The following is a 17,908-nucleotide window of genomic DNA, read 5'->3' on the forward strand; positions in this document are numbered from 1 at the left end:
CTCTTATGAAGAAAGGCTGAGGGACTTGGGTTTTTTCAGTCTGGAAAAAAGAAGACTGAGGGGGGTCCTTATCAACACTTATAAATACTTAAAGGGTGGGTGTCAGGAGGATGGGGCCAGGCTCTTTTCAGTGGTGCCCAGGGACAGGACAAGAGGTAATGGTCACAAACTTGAGCATAGGAAGTTCCACCTAAACATGAGGAGGAACTTCTTTACTTTGAGGGTGGCAGAGCAATGGAACAGGCTGCCCAGAGAGGTGGTGGAGTCTCTGTCTCTGGAGACATTCAAAACCCACCTGGACGCGTTCCTGTGCAACCTGCTCTAGGTGACCCTGCTCTGGCAGGGGGGTTGGACTAGATGATCTCCAGAGGTCCCTTCCAACCCCTATCATTCTGTGATTCTGTGAATTCTCTAGGCCTAGGAAATAGAGCAGACTCTGGTACATTCACATCCTTTCCTATCATAATGTGAATGGAATTAGTCTAGTTTTTCTAACTATCTTTTTCTCTCTGTTTCCCAAGTACTGGAGCAGGTTTCTTCCGTGTATGAATTGCCCTGGAATGATGAGTGAAGGCATTCTATCCTTGGTTTACATATATGTATCTGAAAATGTTTAATCTTTAATCATCTTGAATATAAACTGGCATCAAATGAAACATTCAGAAGTCTCTTTTTATAATCCACTTCTCACATTTTAGTCACGGTATTTTAGGTCCTGATCCTGCAACTGCTTACACATTTGTTCAGCTCTCCATTTTCACATCAGTAATGGGATTTTTATGGCAAGGATGAGTTAGTTTTACAAAGACTGAATCTGAATCCAGTGTATGTAAAAGTTAATGGAGTGGCTAGCTCTGGGGTTTGGGTTCAGGCCCATCTTTCCTTCGTAATTCGACTTGGTGCTTATGATGCTTTTTTGAAGTTTGTCTGCACTTCTGTTATAAACCTGTTTCTCAAGAACTTTATAATTCAGCCATAAAAAATATTTGCCTTGGGCTAAATCATGTAATATAAAACTTAAAATTCCAAAGGAAAAAAACAGTTTTCACATTTTAACAATAGCAGAACAGAGCAACTTTGATGTTTACTCCTTTATGCACTCATATAGCACGGTAATGCATTTAATTAAAAACTAAGTTTGGCAAATGATTAATCGGTGGCTGAAGACACCTTTATTCAGTATTTTGAAAAAGAAACACAACAAATTACACCCATCCATAATATTAAATGCCTGAAAATGGAGACTTCCTACAAATATTTAGTGGAGAATAGAAATATACTTGCTTTATGACTAGTATCTACTAATAGCTTCTCATATAGTCTGGTGCTCATTTATAACCTTCCCTCTAATGTTTTCCTTTTCTTTCACTTATCTTCTCCAATAATCTCTCCAAAATTAGGCTTCTGTGTCATCTCCTCTCCTGTTGCTTTGGCCATATGAATCACTACCTGGCTTCCTGTTGCTTACTGTACTGAACCAAAGCTATTTACCCTTATCTTGAAGATCAGACATACATTTTCCCTTGTCTATATCTCTCCTCTCTCAACCCTTTTATCTCCTACATCTTTTATCCTCCTACTCAGTCTCTCACACCCAATGCTTTTTTACCTTGTCCTCTCACGTTACACCTCTTTTCCACACACAGCCACATGTGTCTAAATGACTCTTCTTTCACTGCACATTTTACCCTTCTCCAAAGAACCACGGCAAATACATGTATTTTTATAAACCATGCCATCTGATTTATACATAATTTAAATTTACATATGGCTATGTATTGCAAAATACACCCAGATGCTATACTCCATTGGTTAGAGATCAGATTCATTTGCATTTACATCATCTCCACACTGACTACATTGTTAGGGTTAGAGTGACTTACAAATATCTTACCAAACTCCTTGGAATCACAACTGTGCCATCTCACAAATGCCTTATCAAAACATGTTCATCATCCTGTCTAAACACATTCCACTCCAACAAATTAGCACAGCCCAAGGCTTTATTAGCTGGTTACCTGATTATCAAAAGTCAAATGTTTTCATTTGTGTCAAAGGCAGATCATCACACATATCATTCTACTCCCATTTCCAATTTGCCAACAAGCTCGTCAGGTCTATCCTAGGCCTAATTCCTCTTCTGCTTGCGTTGCTACAGCTGCCAAAATCTAAGCATGGTCACCATGTTCTTCCAGATTGCCCCACTCCTTTTCTTCAGTAATGTTTGTATATTCTCAGTGTAATCTGTTTTTTATCTGAAATAGGAAGTGGGGGACATATACAGCATATGATTTATGGTAGTGTCCTTAATAATAATGTCTGATCAACTCAAGGGGTTCTGAAGTAGCTGTTTCTGTGATGAGGGAAGTAATATGTAGCAAGTCTACCCATATGGACTAAGAATCTGATTATATTTCCATTGATGGCAATGACAAAATCCCACTGACTTCAAAGGAGAAAAGCAGGCCCTGTATGATGATAATGGACCATAAGATTATAAACTTGTCTTTATCAACTTCAGTTGTTTCCATTTGGTTGCACAATGGGTATATCAATGCCTGTGTTTACACTAAGATAACTGCCGCAAAAAGCCAAAATAACAGTTCCTTTCAAAATAAGGCTTTGCCAGACTGAAGGTCTATAATCATTAAGTAGTAGGTGGAAATAGTGTTAGATGTGTCTTTGTATTTCTTGTCTTGCTCTGTTTTTGGCTGGAAAATGAGTGTCCTGCTCATGTAATCTATTCCTCTGCGTGGGCCTGTATGATTATATCATATTATTGAAAATTATATGCACTACTTTATATGTGTTACATCTGATAGAATAATATTAGGAAGGGTGCGCGATGTTATTAGGGAAATGGAAGCTGTCGCAGCGACACTGCATGGTTGTCACGCACCCCCTTTAGCTACAATGCAGCAATCACTGTAAACAAGCAGCCGTACTGCATTCATTACAGATCAGATTCCCTTTCTCAGTCATCTCTCATCTTCTTCAAGAGATGTTCTCTATCATAATTTTCTTTGTCACTTATTACAGCTGATGTTAAATGGCTTTTCAGCTAAATGCTTGTTTGGGTTATTTATTAACTGGAGAACATTTACATTGGCATACTGTGATGTTATACATGAAATGGAGAACCTATTTGTAGACTATAGTGGATTAACTAGAAATTCAGGGAATCGTATTCAAAGGGATTAACTCTTAGGCAATGGATTACCCCCAGTCAGTTAGCTTCATTGGAGGAGATGGAAGCAACCCCTAACACACAGATCTTTATTCAGGTGATTACATATAGTGGTAGGAGTATTATTCAAAAAAAATTAAATATAATTAGTTTATATGTCTGCTGTTGTTGGTCTTGCACCTTAAGAATATGGACTGAGATCTGGAAGGAGCTGTTAGGCTCTGTACGGGTAATTTTGTTTCATACTGGGGCTTGAAAGTGGCAAGCAAGAAATATAACTGGTCTGGTCTAGTGGGTTCATTTTTAGAATGTTGGTTTCTTTTATTATTTTCTCCTTATTGTTATGTTTGTAGAAAAATTACTCTGAAATGTTGTGTCTTATAAAACTGCTTTGAAAAAAACAAACCCACAGAGTAATACTTTGTTTTGTTACATCATCAAGAAGATGCGGTTTAAACAGAAAGACATTTTGTCTATGGAACATGGGGGGAAAATTTTTTAAAATCTGAATTTGTAGGGTGCAGTAGAGGGATGGCAGAGAAACTCAATGTCAGTCATAGAAAATTGTACTGGTAGGCTTTCTGGTATGTAACTAGAAAAAGAAAAAGAAAGTAAAAGAGAGCCCAAACAAGGGCTGACTGAATAGGAAATTGTGTTTTAAAAGGCTTCAGCATCCTTGGAAATTTGTTGAGTTTGTCTTTTTCTTCTGCCCTGTCTTTTCTACTGCATTTTTACCTCTATTGGGACCATTTAGTTGCCAATAAGGTCAACTGAAGAACTCCTGTTTTGAGGAAAGTCGACTTAACAGTTATTATCTACTTTGTGGAAAAAAAAGTTTTCTAAAAGATGCTTCTAAACAATAACCAAAGCAGTTTTCAACACATCTCACAATCTTCTCAATCTTATTTCATGAAAAGGGTAACAGAATCATTTTGTTAGATTCTTGTAATCTCCCAGGTATGGTTTTACATTTCTTAGATACCTTTCTGGAATCTAGTTTTCATAGTGGGTTCATGATTTTATATAATTCAGGCAGGTTGTCAGGAGGAGAAACACAGTTGTCCAGGTTGTCATAGCAGCTAAAACTTTCCTTTTTGTGAAATTGTCACCAGGCCCTTGGCTTCTTGTAACCAAATAACCAGAAACATTATTAGTTTAATGAAGAAGCTCTCCAACAGGCTGTTTCCAAATTTGTAAGTTATCTGTCCAACAAGTATGTCACTGCTGTGTGCAGTATTTTATTCGCAAAGGCCATCTGGACAGCCTTGACAAAGGATTCATACCATTTGCCAGAGAACATCTTGTTTGCTGTGAAAAAAAAAATTAAATTCAGTGTTTTTCTAAATCTATCCGGAGACATTGCTTTTTTGTTTTCAACTGCTCCCTTGGCTTTACTGTCTTGAAGCTTCTTTATCACCATTGTAGAATTTATAAGCATGACTTTGTCTCCTTTTTCATCCCTGCAGTTATAATCTTATGCACACCTTTGTTTTTTAAGGTTATTTCAGACTCTGATTAGTAACAGTCATTGATTTATTCTGGTGAGATTTGTATTTGAATGAAAACTCCCTGATATTTCTATGTTATGTTGTTTTTGAGATTTCCTTCGCGGCTTGTTCATCATGCCATAGCGTATCATAAAACCTTCAATTATTTTCTCCTCCTTTGGGGCAAATTCTTCAAAGACCTTAATGAGTAATAAACAGACAAAAACCAGGTACCACATATAGACTGGAAAAAGGTCAAAGCCCACTTTAACGGCTTGGTAACTGCATGTAGTGAATCCAAAAAGGTGCTTGGTTTTTATTGACTGGAATGAAGATGATTTCAGCTAGGCAGAAAATACCATGCTGTGACCAATGGCCAAGAACCCACTTCAAATTAATCCTGCAAGATATGGAGCAATCTTATAGAAGAGTGTGTAACCTCAGCTGCCATACAACACAGAATAGGAGCTGATGTTTTTTCAGCTCCTTAGTAAAACGCTGAGCATCTTGCTGGAAAGCTCTGTATCCTTCATGCAGAAAGTTCACGTGTTAATGTAAATTCAAATGTTCTTTCACCCAATTACCCATAATTAGAAAAGGACTGCCAGACCTTTGTGATACAGTATCTGGATGAAACGTTAGAAAATTAATGAAATTGATTTTTTGACATACGCAGTATCACTCCCTGAATATAATTAAAATATAATTTTTGAGAGTGATGGGAACTTGCTGGATTTATTGAAAATGACTCTTTTATGTTTACTGCCTTTATTTTTGTCTTACAAGATAATTTTGTGGCATACGTATATGATCCTCATGCAATCAGTATCAACGTGATACATTTTGCATTCATCAGTATATTCAGAATCTCTTCAGGTTTCCATTCAAGTAAGATATAGACGCTCTATTTTGCAGAGTTTAATGTGGATTAAAATTTAAAACCAAAGTGTATGAATGGTTCTTAATTATGTAAATGTGGTATTTGGAGAAAAAAAAATGAAGCTCATGATGAGACAGTGTTGGCAAACAATTTTTGCTTTTAAATGTGATCTTTTTTATGGCTAAGAAAGACCAGAGGTGAAATGGTGCTCATCCTTCCAAAGGCCCACACCTTTGCAGGTGAAATCTGAACATTTTATACACTGAATGGTTTCAAAAATAAAAATGTAGCTTAAAAGTTTACTGTCTCTAGACATGGTGGCAAGACTGCAGGTAGAAGCCAAAACCCAGCAGAAGAAGAGTAGAAGGTATTTAAAGGAGGCTGGGGTTATTTGTGTGGAATGCTTCCCTTGGCGAAGCGGAGTGTAACTGGGGAAGTTAAGCTCACTATTATCATCTGCTGCTGCATTCTGGCAGCACGCTGTGGCGTTGCCAAGTAAAGCACGCTCAGGTCCTTTAGCCAAGATATTAACCTATTGACCTACTGCCCCAGGATGACAATGCTGCCAGCCATAATCAGCTCTCATTGAAGAGGAAGGTATTACAAACATTGGAAAGAAACAATTCCTTGGCAACTAATCAGAAGATTTACCTGAGAAATACTCATTGAAATAAGTCAGTTTTTCTGGGAGACTCTGTTGCTTGCTTACTTGGAAATTTTTCTCTTAATGAAATTTAACTTAATATATATTAAAACAGATTAGGATTTTTTTTTCAGTTGTCAACCTATTTTTGAGTCCAAAGAGAAGTTTATTTTTCTAAAGGATAGAACAAGGAAAGAGTGTTGCTCTTTAACTTATAGTCATTCCAATCCCCACTTACATCAACTTGAAATAGCTTGATATTTTGGTGAATTACATAGTTAGACTGATAAACTAATTAAGGTGCAGTGTGGACCTGAGCACAGCTGATAATTGCCAACGTGATTTCAGTACGTTTTTGGTCAGTGCAAGCTAGTGCTTGCAGGCAACGCCTGGTTGAAGTCTGGGAGTCAGCATGGGCCAGGGACCATTCCCCATTGGAAGTCTGGGCAAAGCTGTCCTGCATAAATGAGACTAGGTTAAGTTGCCATCAGGCCAGAGCACAATCCCTGAACCGTTTCATCAACTAGCACATAGTTTTAGTAGCTGGGCAGACAGTTACATCTTTGCAAAACTGGTGCTGTCCAGCAAATGGAAAACTATCAAAGTAAGAGATAACCAAAATGAAGGGCTACTTTTTGGCGGAACATGTTTTTTTGTGCGGAGAGGAAGCAATCAAAGTGAAGGGTGAACCTATGTACTACAACCTGTTGCTTAGCTCCCCAGTGTGGAGAGCAGTCCCTGGGCTGATACCTAGGGATCAGGCCCTGCAGATACTCCAGGCAGGGTTTCTGGGAGGGTCTCGAGCATGAGGACATGCAAAAGATTCATCATCCCTCTCCCATTCAGACTCCTATTATTCAGCTACTAGGTGATAGCCCAAATTTCTCTGTCTTGCCAGGCCAGGGTGCACAGGGCTTCCAACTGTTCTGGCTAGCAGAAGGTCTAGGAAGTGTTTCAGCATTCATCAGCATGAGCTGCTCTTTGGCAATGGGGAGTGGGTCCAGTGTCTGTTACAGTTTCAAATGCCCTACTGGGAGGGAGGAGGGTGCCTTTGGGAGGGACAGAGGGGCACCGCCCTGTATTACTGTGCCTCCACCACATCCAGGAGTGGTTGTCACATTTGCTGTAAGAGGGGCATGTGTATCTTTCCACCTCACAGTAGAAGCCCATCTATGTGATGGTGAGTTCTGGGAAAACATTGAAGGCAGTGGGAGATGACCCTTCTCATGCCATATCTCCTGCCTTCCTCTTCCAGGTCTTGGACCTGTCCAGTGGGGTGCTCATCTTGCCCCTGTATACTGGATCACCCACAAATATTCCCTATGCCTTGTGTAAGGCATAGCTAGATCCTTCAAAGCTCACTTGGGCCAACTATGAATGAGTTAAACACTGGAGTATGGATAGATATCAGGAAACTGTGCAAGGTGAAGGCCAGGAATGTCTTTTAGACATTGCCTTTGGGATATTCTCAGCGTAACTGTTGTTTTTTGAACTTGAGAGGTGCTACCCATGTGGCCTGTGGATGGTGCAATATCCTGATGTTTCTTTTGGGGCATCTGGCTGGCCCTCCCCTCCTGGGCTTTCTTTTTGCATGCTGAAAGGAGTGTTGCTCTCTCTGCGAGGCCCAGGCTGGCTCCACAGTACTCCTCAGACATTTGTTGACATGGTGTTAACAACGCTTGTCGTCAAGAGTGGGTCCATAAGCCAGGCTGCTAATGAGGAAACTGCCTTACAGCCTCAAGAGTGGGATTTTAGTAAGTGTGATGTGGAGAGTATACACATGCCCCAGAGCGTTGTGTGAATATTTTGGGTTGCATGTGAGAGTACGAGATCTTCTGGGTTAATGTTGGAGGATGGTGACAGATGGAAACAATTACACATGGTATGGCCTCGTCCACGCTGCTCCTTGGTGGAAGCTAGCCCCAGGATGAACCCAAGCTTCATCTTGAAGAGATGTAAGGGTAATAGTCCAAACCACTACAAAGAAGAATGCAGAGTGGACATCAAGGGCTGAATGCTCAAACTTGCACACACACCCTTTCTAATTTCACAGGAAATGGATATGCACTGTCAGTCTTCACTGGAACTTCTGCCTTTCCTTGGTAGAAAACATGGTTCTATTGCTTTAATAAATTACAGTCCTAGTACCAGGCTAGAAACACAATTTTTAAACAATTTAATTAAAAAAAAACTTATTATCTTCCCTATGATTCACCTCTGTGTTGACACAAAAAGGTGTCTGAATTTCAAAGTTGATGTGGTTTGAGTCACATCATGGTGAACCGTGGTCAGTATCGATGCTGTACACCATGTTCTGATTGCTGTTTTGCAAAGACATTAATGAGTTTCCCAGATCAAAGCCGGCTCTTTCTCAGCATAGTTTAACATATATAAACAAAATCTGTTGCAGTAACTGTGAAATCATTTGCATTCATAATTATAGTGGTTTTTCTCATAAATTGCAATCATATCCAAGAAAACATATAAAAATAGAAATACATTACTTATGCTTTATTGTTCAAAATGGGCTTCTGTTTTATCAAGCTGCAATGATAAAAAAAATACATTTACTCAAAACAAGAAACCTGGAATATTGTACTGTGTCAAGGTGGTGACAGATCAAAATCAAGAATAGTGCAGTTATCTCTTAAAAAGGAGCTAGAACCTTTGAAATCACTATCACTGTAGCGTTAAAGGCCCCCAAATAAAAACAACACCATGCCATATAGACATGAGATGACATTATTCTAGCTGAGGGCTTCAACTGAACCAAAACATTTGAATTTTTTATAAGGTTTTACATTTTTGATGAAAATATCTTAGTAAGGAACTGTTAGTAGATTCAAAAATATGTCTGTCAGATAGATATTCAGGTCTGTAGTGTTGTGAAAGCTCTTGGAAGTGACGGTGGATGTGCAGTTGATCAAAAGTCTCAGCCGATTTAAAATGCTCAGTAAAATCCAATTAAGCAAAGTAGAGACCAAGGAATCAAAATGTCTCCTTTTTCTATCCAAGCACCTGCATATCTTTAGAAATTTAAATTGTTGTTGGTATATGTAGTCTATATAGGAAATAATGAAATATCTTCCCTTCCAAGAATTATAAATTACTTCTAAATCCCATTTACTTAGAGTATTTGAGATAGAGATATTGTATTCGAATAACGAGGTCTGAATTGGTCAGCTGGAGCAACAGAGGAAGGAATTTGATTCTTGGTCTATTATCATAAAAAACAGATTCTGCCATTGTTACTCTCATAAAGTGATAGCTTAGTCCTCAGGATCTTATACCATTTTGTCAGTTTTACTACTGATGGAGAATAGCATTATCTGACATGGATACAGGTAACAAAAGAAAAGATTTTTCAGTATTCTGCATTAAATACGCAGTAGTACAACTTCTTACTGCAGTATTCTACTTAAACTTTCCCCTGTAATGGATGATTTGGCTGCAATAAGAAGTGACAAGCTTTTCCCATCTTAGGACTAAACATAAAGTCCTTCTGGAATTCGAAAGGAGTTTTTTAATGTCCTAAGAATTCCTCTCTGTAGGTCCTGGTTTTAGCTACGAGTAGAAAAAGAAGTGCTGAAATGTAATAAATAAGGCTACTCTCATGAGCTTTCCAAACCACTTTTGCTGACCCAAGAGGCAGGTCAGAAAAATATTGAATCCTGGGAGTGCTTATCTGAACCACACATTTTGAGGAGCAATGGGTCACGGATGGAATCTTTAAAATAAGAATCCAAAGTTCAAGTCTGTTTAGATTGAGTTCTTGGTGTCAGTTTAGTGTAATTTCATGGGGAGCCCATAACTCTACTGCAATATTAATGATGATGTTAAAAAGCTCATGAATGCAGATGCAATTACTATGAGGTTCCCAAACCAGTCCTTTGTGATAAGCATGGTGATAATCCAAAGCTAGGGAAAAGTGAAGGGTCATTTACTGTGCCAAGCTTAACACATTTGGTCTCTGTTGGAATAGTTGGGGAAGCCAATTTTGAAGCTGAGAGCTGTTTGTTTTAAAAGCATTGCTACTGCCTCCTATTTGTTTAATTCTAGAGCTCTAACATTATATTGTCAGAAATTGCTTTGAGAGTTCACTTGGCAGGAAATGTTTTCTCAAGAAGATAGGACCCAGGTCATTTAACACTAATTCAGTGTAGGAGCCAGATTCAATAGGGAGGGAACCATCCCTTCGGTGGGGAGGGAGACAGATTTTTTGCCAGGGAAGCTATCTAGTATGTGCTCAATGGCTCCCATTGCCAGCCAGGCAAGCAGCTGGTTTCAACACGCACTATTGTTTCCAGTTGGTCCTCATCTGTAGCCCCATATAGAGCACATCACAATAATTAAGTCTAGAATTTACAAAGGCATGGATTGGAGGTGGCACTGTCTGAAGCCAAGAAGAAATGTGATAGATGTCTAACTGAAGAAGATATGAAATACTGACTTGGGCCCTTCAAAGCCACCTGCTATTTCAAATAGCAATAGGAATCCAAACACAGTCCAGGTCAAAATCCTCCCAGATGGGAAGGGAAAAGAAGTAAGATCATGCCTCTTTTCCCTTACACAATAGCACCTCCTCCATCTTGTCCAAATTAAGCTTCTGTCGGCTTGCCCTTATCTAAGTATTAATCTCTGCCAGGCACAGGCAAAGCAAAGATGCCGCACCATCTGGGTTTGATGAAAATGAGGCATAGAGCTGCGTGTCATCTGCATCTTGATAGCACAACAACCCAAATTGTGTTATTATCTCTCTCAGCATCACATAGAGGAGGGGCGCTAAAATATAGCCTGGCAGAACCTGTGTGAAAGTGTTCTTTGGGCAGATGAGCAATTGATCAAAATCACTTTCTTTCATCTCCTGGGGCCCAAACCTGTTTTAGTTGAAGCCTGAAGCAGTTTTGTAGTTGAGTTCAGTGGGAACTGGAGTTGACATTTGGAGAGGAAAGAACAAAATCACTCAAGTGAGTGATAGCGTAAAAGCTATGCTGTTTATCACAACCAAGGACCATGGGTATCAAAGCCTGCTGACTGATCTAAGAAATTAAAACAGACATCTGAGATTTTGCCCATTACTAGGGAGAAACCAACAGTTAGTGAGACTAGAATAGTCTCTGTGCTATTCTCCTAACTCAAATTAACCTGAAAAAAAAGGATGAAGGACAGATTAAGGTTCCAGACCGGTTCATCTAGTCTCATCTTTCTTCTTGGAGACCCTTAGAAAGGAGATTGTTCAGCAATGTGATAATAACAGAATTGCACATACTGAGACATGCATTTTTAAAGAACAATGTCTATATAGTTTTGCAAAGAGACCATGTTTAGTTCTCATAAGGAAACAGAAATACCTGATCATTTGTGCTCAACTGGGTTCCAAAATCCAGGTTGCAAAATGAAGTCTTTCCTCAAACTTCAAAACAGCTGCTGCTTAAAGTGGCTGACATATTACCAGAGAAGAGGTCACATTTATCTCTTCCAGTCCCAGCTGTGTGACCACAGATGGAGGCATTGCTTGTCTTGGAGAGCATTGAGGGTGAAGAGTTCGTTTGTCCATCTCTTTTCTGCCAGGTAATTAATTGCAATGAGGTAGGTTGGCTTGGCTTCCCCTGTAGGGTCACCTTTATTCTTCTGAATGGAAACCCTGCTTTCACTACCCTTTGGGATCTGTACAGCTTAAAAGCCTTATGCATTTCACCTAGGGTGACACTCAAAAGGTGAATAAAAGATGGGTGACGACATCGATACAGGATGAAGTTGAAGGGAAGAAACAGTTGCTTGTAACACAATTCCCTCAGTTCCTACATTTTTATTGACTGCAGCATGCAAGATGTGCAAATGTCCCGATGGAGTGGACACACATGTACTACACATCATGCTTTACATCAGTCTGCACATATGTCCTTTGAATGGCATAAAAGATTCTCTCCTAAGCAATATGGGCTAAAGGCTCACAGGAGTTGAAAGAAAATCTTTATGGTATTTTAATCCTAGCAATTTTCTGGAAATTCGTGAGTGAAAAAAAAGACTCAGATTAAAAACTTAAGCTCTTATACTAGTTAAGAAAACCCCGCATTCTAACATGATTAACATTAATAAGTAGCAATTTTAAAAGCAGCAAAAGTGGCTAAGCCATGGTGGAGCTGCATTTTAGGAATTTTAAGATAATAATTTGAGTATTAAGCTGTCAGAAATTGGTCTGTACCAGAAGGGAGCAGCAGGTTTGATAACTAATGCAGAAGGTGAAGCGGAGAAGACAAAATCCGCTACAGAAATGGTGATTTAATGTAATAACGATGTGGGGATATATGTGAAAAGTATGCGACAAAGTACCTATGTCAGAAATAGCTATTTTAGAAAACAAGTAGTTTTCTGACAAACCCCCAGGGATGAAGCATTAAGAGAATGAAAGAGAAAAGGACACTTTAACTCATGCTAATATCTCTTTTTAATTTAAACACAATTTTATGATAGGCACTGCTTCCTTGGAGTAGTAATGGTATTTAAAAAAGAGTATGCACATTAACTTTTATGGTGTCATCATGACCTGTAAGTATTCAAATGTGGCACATGAAGACAATGTCCTAGCTTTGTAATTGTAGAAAGCCAAATCATTTAATAGTTTATGGACAGTAAAAAGCATTATGGTTTGTATAGGAGGTAGTAGGAAGTTCTTATTGTTATCTTCTCTGCATTGCCATTCTTGGATTTTATATAAATATTTTCAAATTTTTTTTATTATTAGATTTAGTTAGTACCCAGGGTCATAAGAAGTAACACTGAGAAATGGAATTTCTCCTTCTCAAAAACTTCCATTTGTGTGCCGGGGCAAACTTTATAATGTGAATGTATTCCTTATGATTTTAGGTTAAGCTGTTCAGGCTGTATTCAATATACTTACATTAAGATTTTGATGACACAAAAGTTCAGAGTTCATTTTGCCTAAAGCATTCTTTCTCTATTGAGATTCAGTGAAGAACAGTGAAATGTGACCAGAATAACCAAGTAATGACCAATACTCTAACTTATCAGAAAGATAAAAAGGATTAAAGTGGCACTTTGAAATACAGATCTGAATGCGGAACATATTGGAGAAAACGTTTTCAAAGAGAGAACAGAGTTTATAAACTACCTATAGATTAGCAAAGTGCTGTTAAAAGAGGTGGTTGAAGGGTAAGCTCTGTCCTGTCAGTAAAGGAAATCAACGGAGAAAAACAAGTCAAAAAGTCTTTCATGATTTGAAAAACTACGTATTATCCATGCATACTTACAGTTTGTATAAATTAAGCATATAGTTCTATAACATCGATGGAGTAATGCATCATACAAATTAGGGGCATTTTCTAGCCAAAAAACATTTTAAGGAAGATAACAGATCTCCTGTGCTTTTCCTCTCAGTGGAATAAAATAGATTATGTCTGACTGGAATCTACAAATAGCGAACAAAACCATTTAATCCAGGGATAAAATCAATTCCCCCAAATTGTCATGCTTACACAGATTCTTTTTACATTTCTTTCTACAAGTAGAATGTATAGAATGCCTTTTCTTGGAGCATTTAGTAGTATGAAGGGTACAGGGTTGTTTCCAAGGGGTTTAGATGTCTTACTAATGGGACTAGGCTGCATGTGCCCTCCATGTACCGGGGTCTAAAGATGACAGCTTAGAGTCAGCCAGGTGTAGGGGCTATAAAAGGAGTATCTGGAATCAATTGTTCATGCAATTGCATGGTCAGCATGCATATAGACATAATTACTTCTATTCGCTTCTATCTGTGCGTAATTTTCTCTGTTTTAAATTGCCCAGAGCAGACAAATGGGAGAAATTGTTTGGGATGAACAAATCTGGCATTTCTGTCCTTGCTCCCCTGAGGCACCCTGGTTTGTAGGCGAGCATGATGAAAGCACATCTAGCGCATTGGCAATACTGACTTCCACACGACATGACTTTCATAACAAATGTGGTTGGCAGGTTGCTAGAAACAGTTCATATACAAGCCTATTGAATAGTAGTCTATTCAGAAATTAAAGACCTGAGCTTTGGCCATGTGGAAAAGAACACCTTTCTATACATTAACTAGTCCCAAGGTCAAGATTTGGTCTGCAAAGCATGGGTTTATCTTGGTGGCCACTACGTGCTGCTCAGGAAAGGGAGGTAAGAGCCATGGATTTGAGATGCTTTGACGTCCAGCATCACCAGGACGTAGCCTGTGTGTGATGGTGTTCTGCAGGCGTTAGTGCTGGAGTCATCCTGTTGCTCAACAGTATCAGAAGGAGATCATCAAAGTGATCACTGTTCCTGTTTCTAATGTACTCAAGGTGTTACGAACAGCTCGTTCTTTATTTCAGCCTCAAAGTAGTTAAAGCTTTTGTCTTTTACAAACACAGAAATAATGTATCAGTTATGACAGAGTTGCCATAAGGTGTCTCTGACAGTAGCTACTGGGATCACTTCTCTTTTTTCTCTGGGTATTCATTAACTTTTAAAAATCAAATTACTTTAACTGTGTTTACTCACCTGCCAGGGTCACCTCCTACATACATAAAGTACATCATGGGAGAAACATTCACAAAACCGTGAGGATAAGGTCTAAGCTCCTGTGAATTCTGCTTAATGCTGGTAGTGCCTGTTTTCACTTCAGTAGCAATTTTACTGGCAATCAAGTAGTTTTAAGTTAATTTTGAAGAATTTATACTGGCAAAAACCTAAAAAATCAAATCAAGCACACTCACATAAAAAAGGTCATAGTAGTATCCACATTATCAAATAAAACATTATCACTTACATATCTGTCATTTTTTGGCACTGCAACTTTGGATTTTAGTGATCAAATACATGCAATGAATTGTTCACAGACAAACTACAAAGGAAAAATTATTTGAAGAATTGTTTTTTTACAATGGATACATTCAAGGAACTTGTTACCTGTTCATAGACAATGCATAGGCATAAAAAAAGGCAAAATTAGTCAAATAAATTATGCATTGCAAATCACTATCTCAGCTCTTCTGATATCCTATCTCTTTACTGTAGCTCCTGTTTTCACCATATGGAGAAATAAAATGCATTTCTAATTTGTTTTCTAATAAGTACTAATTAGTCCAGGCCTTTGAGATCCATAAGGAAATAAAGTGTGTCCTTGTAGCCTTCCAAATAAAGCTCTAAAGCTGCAGCTGGTACAGTCCCACATTGCTGTTCCTTCCAGCCTCCAAGAAGAAATTGAAATCATCCCTCATTTAGATTTTAATATGAGATTAAGTTAAAATCAAAACGACTAAAAGTAGCAGCAGCCATTTAGTCAATGGGCAATGTAGGAAAGCTGCGCCTTTGTGGTGACTTCAAAAAGGATGTTCTGAAGGAAAACACACAGAAAATGTTAAAATAGAAAGAAGCAAATGATTTTAAACTGTCTTTGTCAGATGACACTGTTAGCAGAAATAGTTTCCTGGGGAAAGCCTGTTTTGCTGTGGAAGTGTTCGCTTCCTCTGCAGAGCCGCTCTGGGGCAGCGACGTGCGGGGCATGGGCAGCATCTCCCAGGAATCATGGCTGGAGCGACCTGTGCATTCGTCCAGTTGGTCTCCCTCGACCCACTGAAGAATTTCATCACGTACCCTTCAGCATTTGTGCACCTGAATTTTACTGCAAAACTCAACTTTTTCTTTAAACTCTGGACACTTTTGTAAGGAATAATAATGTATTTTCATACTTTGACTGTTCCTCTTCTTCCAGTGCAGGGCTGCTTTCTGGGCTATGTCCTTTGGTGCATTTTTAGGGGGCTCATCATGTCACACTGGTGATCTCTGGAAATGTACTCATGGCGTGTGGGAAGAAAAAGGGAAATGCTGTGTCACCTCCATTATTTCTTCTGTCCCCTTCAGCCTGCTTTTTGGGGTCTCCACTTGTGTTTTTTGCCTACTCTTGACTTTATAATTTTCTACTGCCTGTTCTGATTCATGTGATCTCCCCAGCCAGACCCTGCAAAGTTTCTTGTCTCTCACTTTAAATGTTTCCTAAAAATCTCCTTTCTGATGCAGGGAAAAATAACTGCTTGTTAGTCCATTACACACAAACTGTACAGAGAAAGATGATTTTGCCTTGTAGAAGATTTTAATATTTTAATATGTTTTTCCATCTGTAATTTGGAAAAAGAAAAAAATAATCATAGGTTTCAAAAGGAGGAAAGAAAAGATATTTCGCGAAGGGCCCTGCTCCTGTGGGGTCATGCTGAGGCTCTCCACGCCCCACAGTGGCTATGGAGAAGCTGGGCAGCTGCAATGCCAGGAAACAAAGGAGACTGCCAACAGAGGCTTGGTGGGCAGGTATGCCTATGAGACCTGGTCAGGGCTCTGTCACAACATCTCAAAACCAAACCACTTCTGCCAGACCTTTCGTTTTTTATGAGACAGCAAGTCTCATAAAGTCTCTTAGGCAAAAATATTTCCCCAACACTTCTGTGAGCTAAGAAGGTATGGCTCTATGTGGGAGAGTGCTCCCCATCGTGTGGAGCAGTGTTGGACATCCTCCGTGGCAGCTCAGCTAGTTGCTCGTGTAGCGGCTGTCCATGGGGCATAAGCTCTTCTCCTCTCCCCTCCTCATTGGTAAGTTGGCCCATCTGGAGGCCACAGCGGACTCTGTTTCACTCAGCTGAGCATTAAGCACGCGCTAAACAGAAGCACATGAGTCATCCTGCTGACATGAACTTGAGCTGATGAACAGCAAGTAGTGAAAAAGAAACAACAAATACTTCTGTTCATGCATGAAGCCCTTTGCTTGTGGAGGGATACTGTTATTTGTATGAATAATACCATATCCACCAATGTTTGTCTGAATGCCTGAGGAAAAATGGGAAAAGGGCAGGGTACTGATACCACAAAATCGTAGTCTTTGGCAATTTTACAAATAAAGTCACTGACAAATAGTTTTGCTACTTGATCATCTCTTATGAAGATCATCAGTAACACTTTCTGGCATGCCCAATGGGCTAAAAGTTCTTTGATTTTGCTGGCCAAACTGGACTAAACCAAATTTCTGAGTTCACCTTCTTAACATTATAAGAGCACGCACAGTTGGTGTTTTTTGTGGCACAGCTAAATTAAACAAACTTTTCTAGGCATAGCCTGAAGAGTGTTGGGGAGCTTGCCATCAGGACACACAGTGTTTGTCAGTTTGAACCATCCCCAGGAAGAAATCAATCCCAGGTCTTCTTATTCATGACCTTAACTAGTACCACCTTTTTATTTGTTAGGAATGTAATTGCCACTGTGTTTGAAGAATGTCTGTATTTTTGAGAACCTGATTCCATGCTCCAAAGGAAGCTTAGGTGGATAAATATCTGCTTCCAGATACCTGTTGGCATTACTGGTAGAGTTTTGCAGGAAGGAGAAAGAAATGTCTGTAGGCACTGAGGGAACCCTGTAAAAAAGAATAAAAAAATAAAAAGTCCCTAAGGAATTCAGGCTGTTCTTGACTTAGGTGGCAACCAGGGGGAGAAAATTCAGAATAGCATTTAGTGTAAAGGCTACTCAAGGCCCATTGTATATGCCTACATCATTTGCTGTCTCTAGCCTGTGGGGACGTGCTAAATTTCATTTTGCAGTCACTCTTGTTTTCCTCTTCTCTTTCTGAGAACAATAATTTTTAGAAAGAACACTGGATGTCATATCCATTTTTGGTACATGGGATCTTAAAGGAGATAGACTGTGATGTGAAT

Source organism: Rissa tridactyla, chromosome 2 (genome assembly GCF_028500815.1).
Source record: "Rissa tridactyla isolate bRisTri1 chromosome 2, bRisTri1.patW.cur.20221130, whole genome shotgun sequence".
Lineage (NCBI taxonomy): Eukaryota > Metazoa > Chordata > Aves > Charadriiformes > Laridae > Rissa > Rissa tridactyla.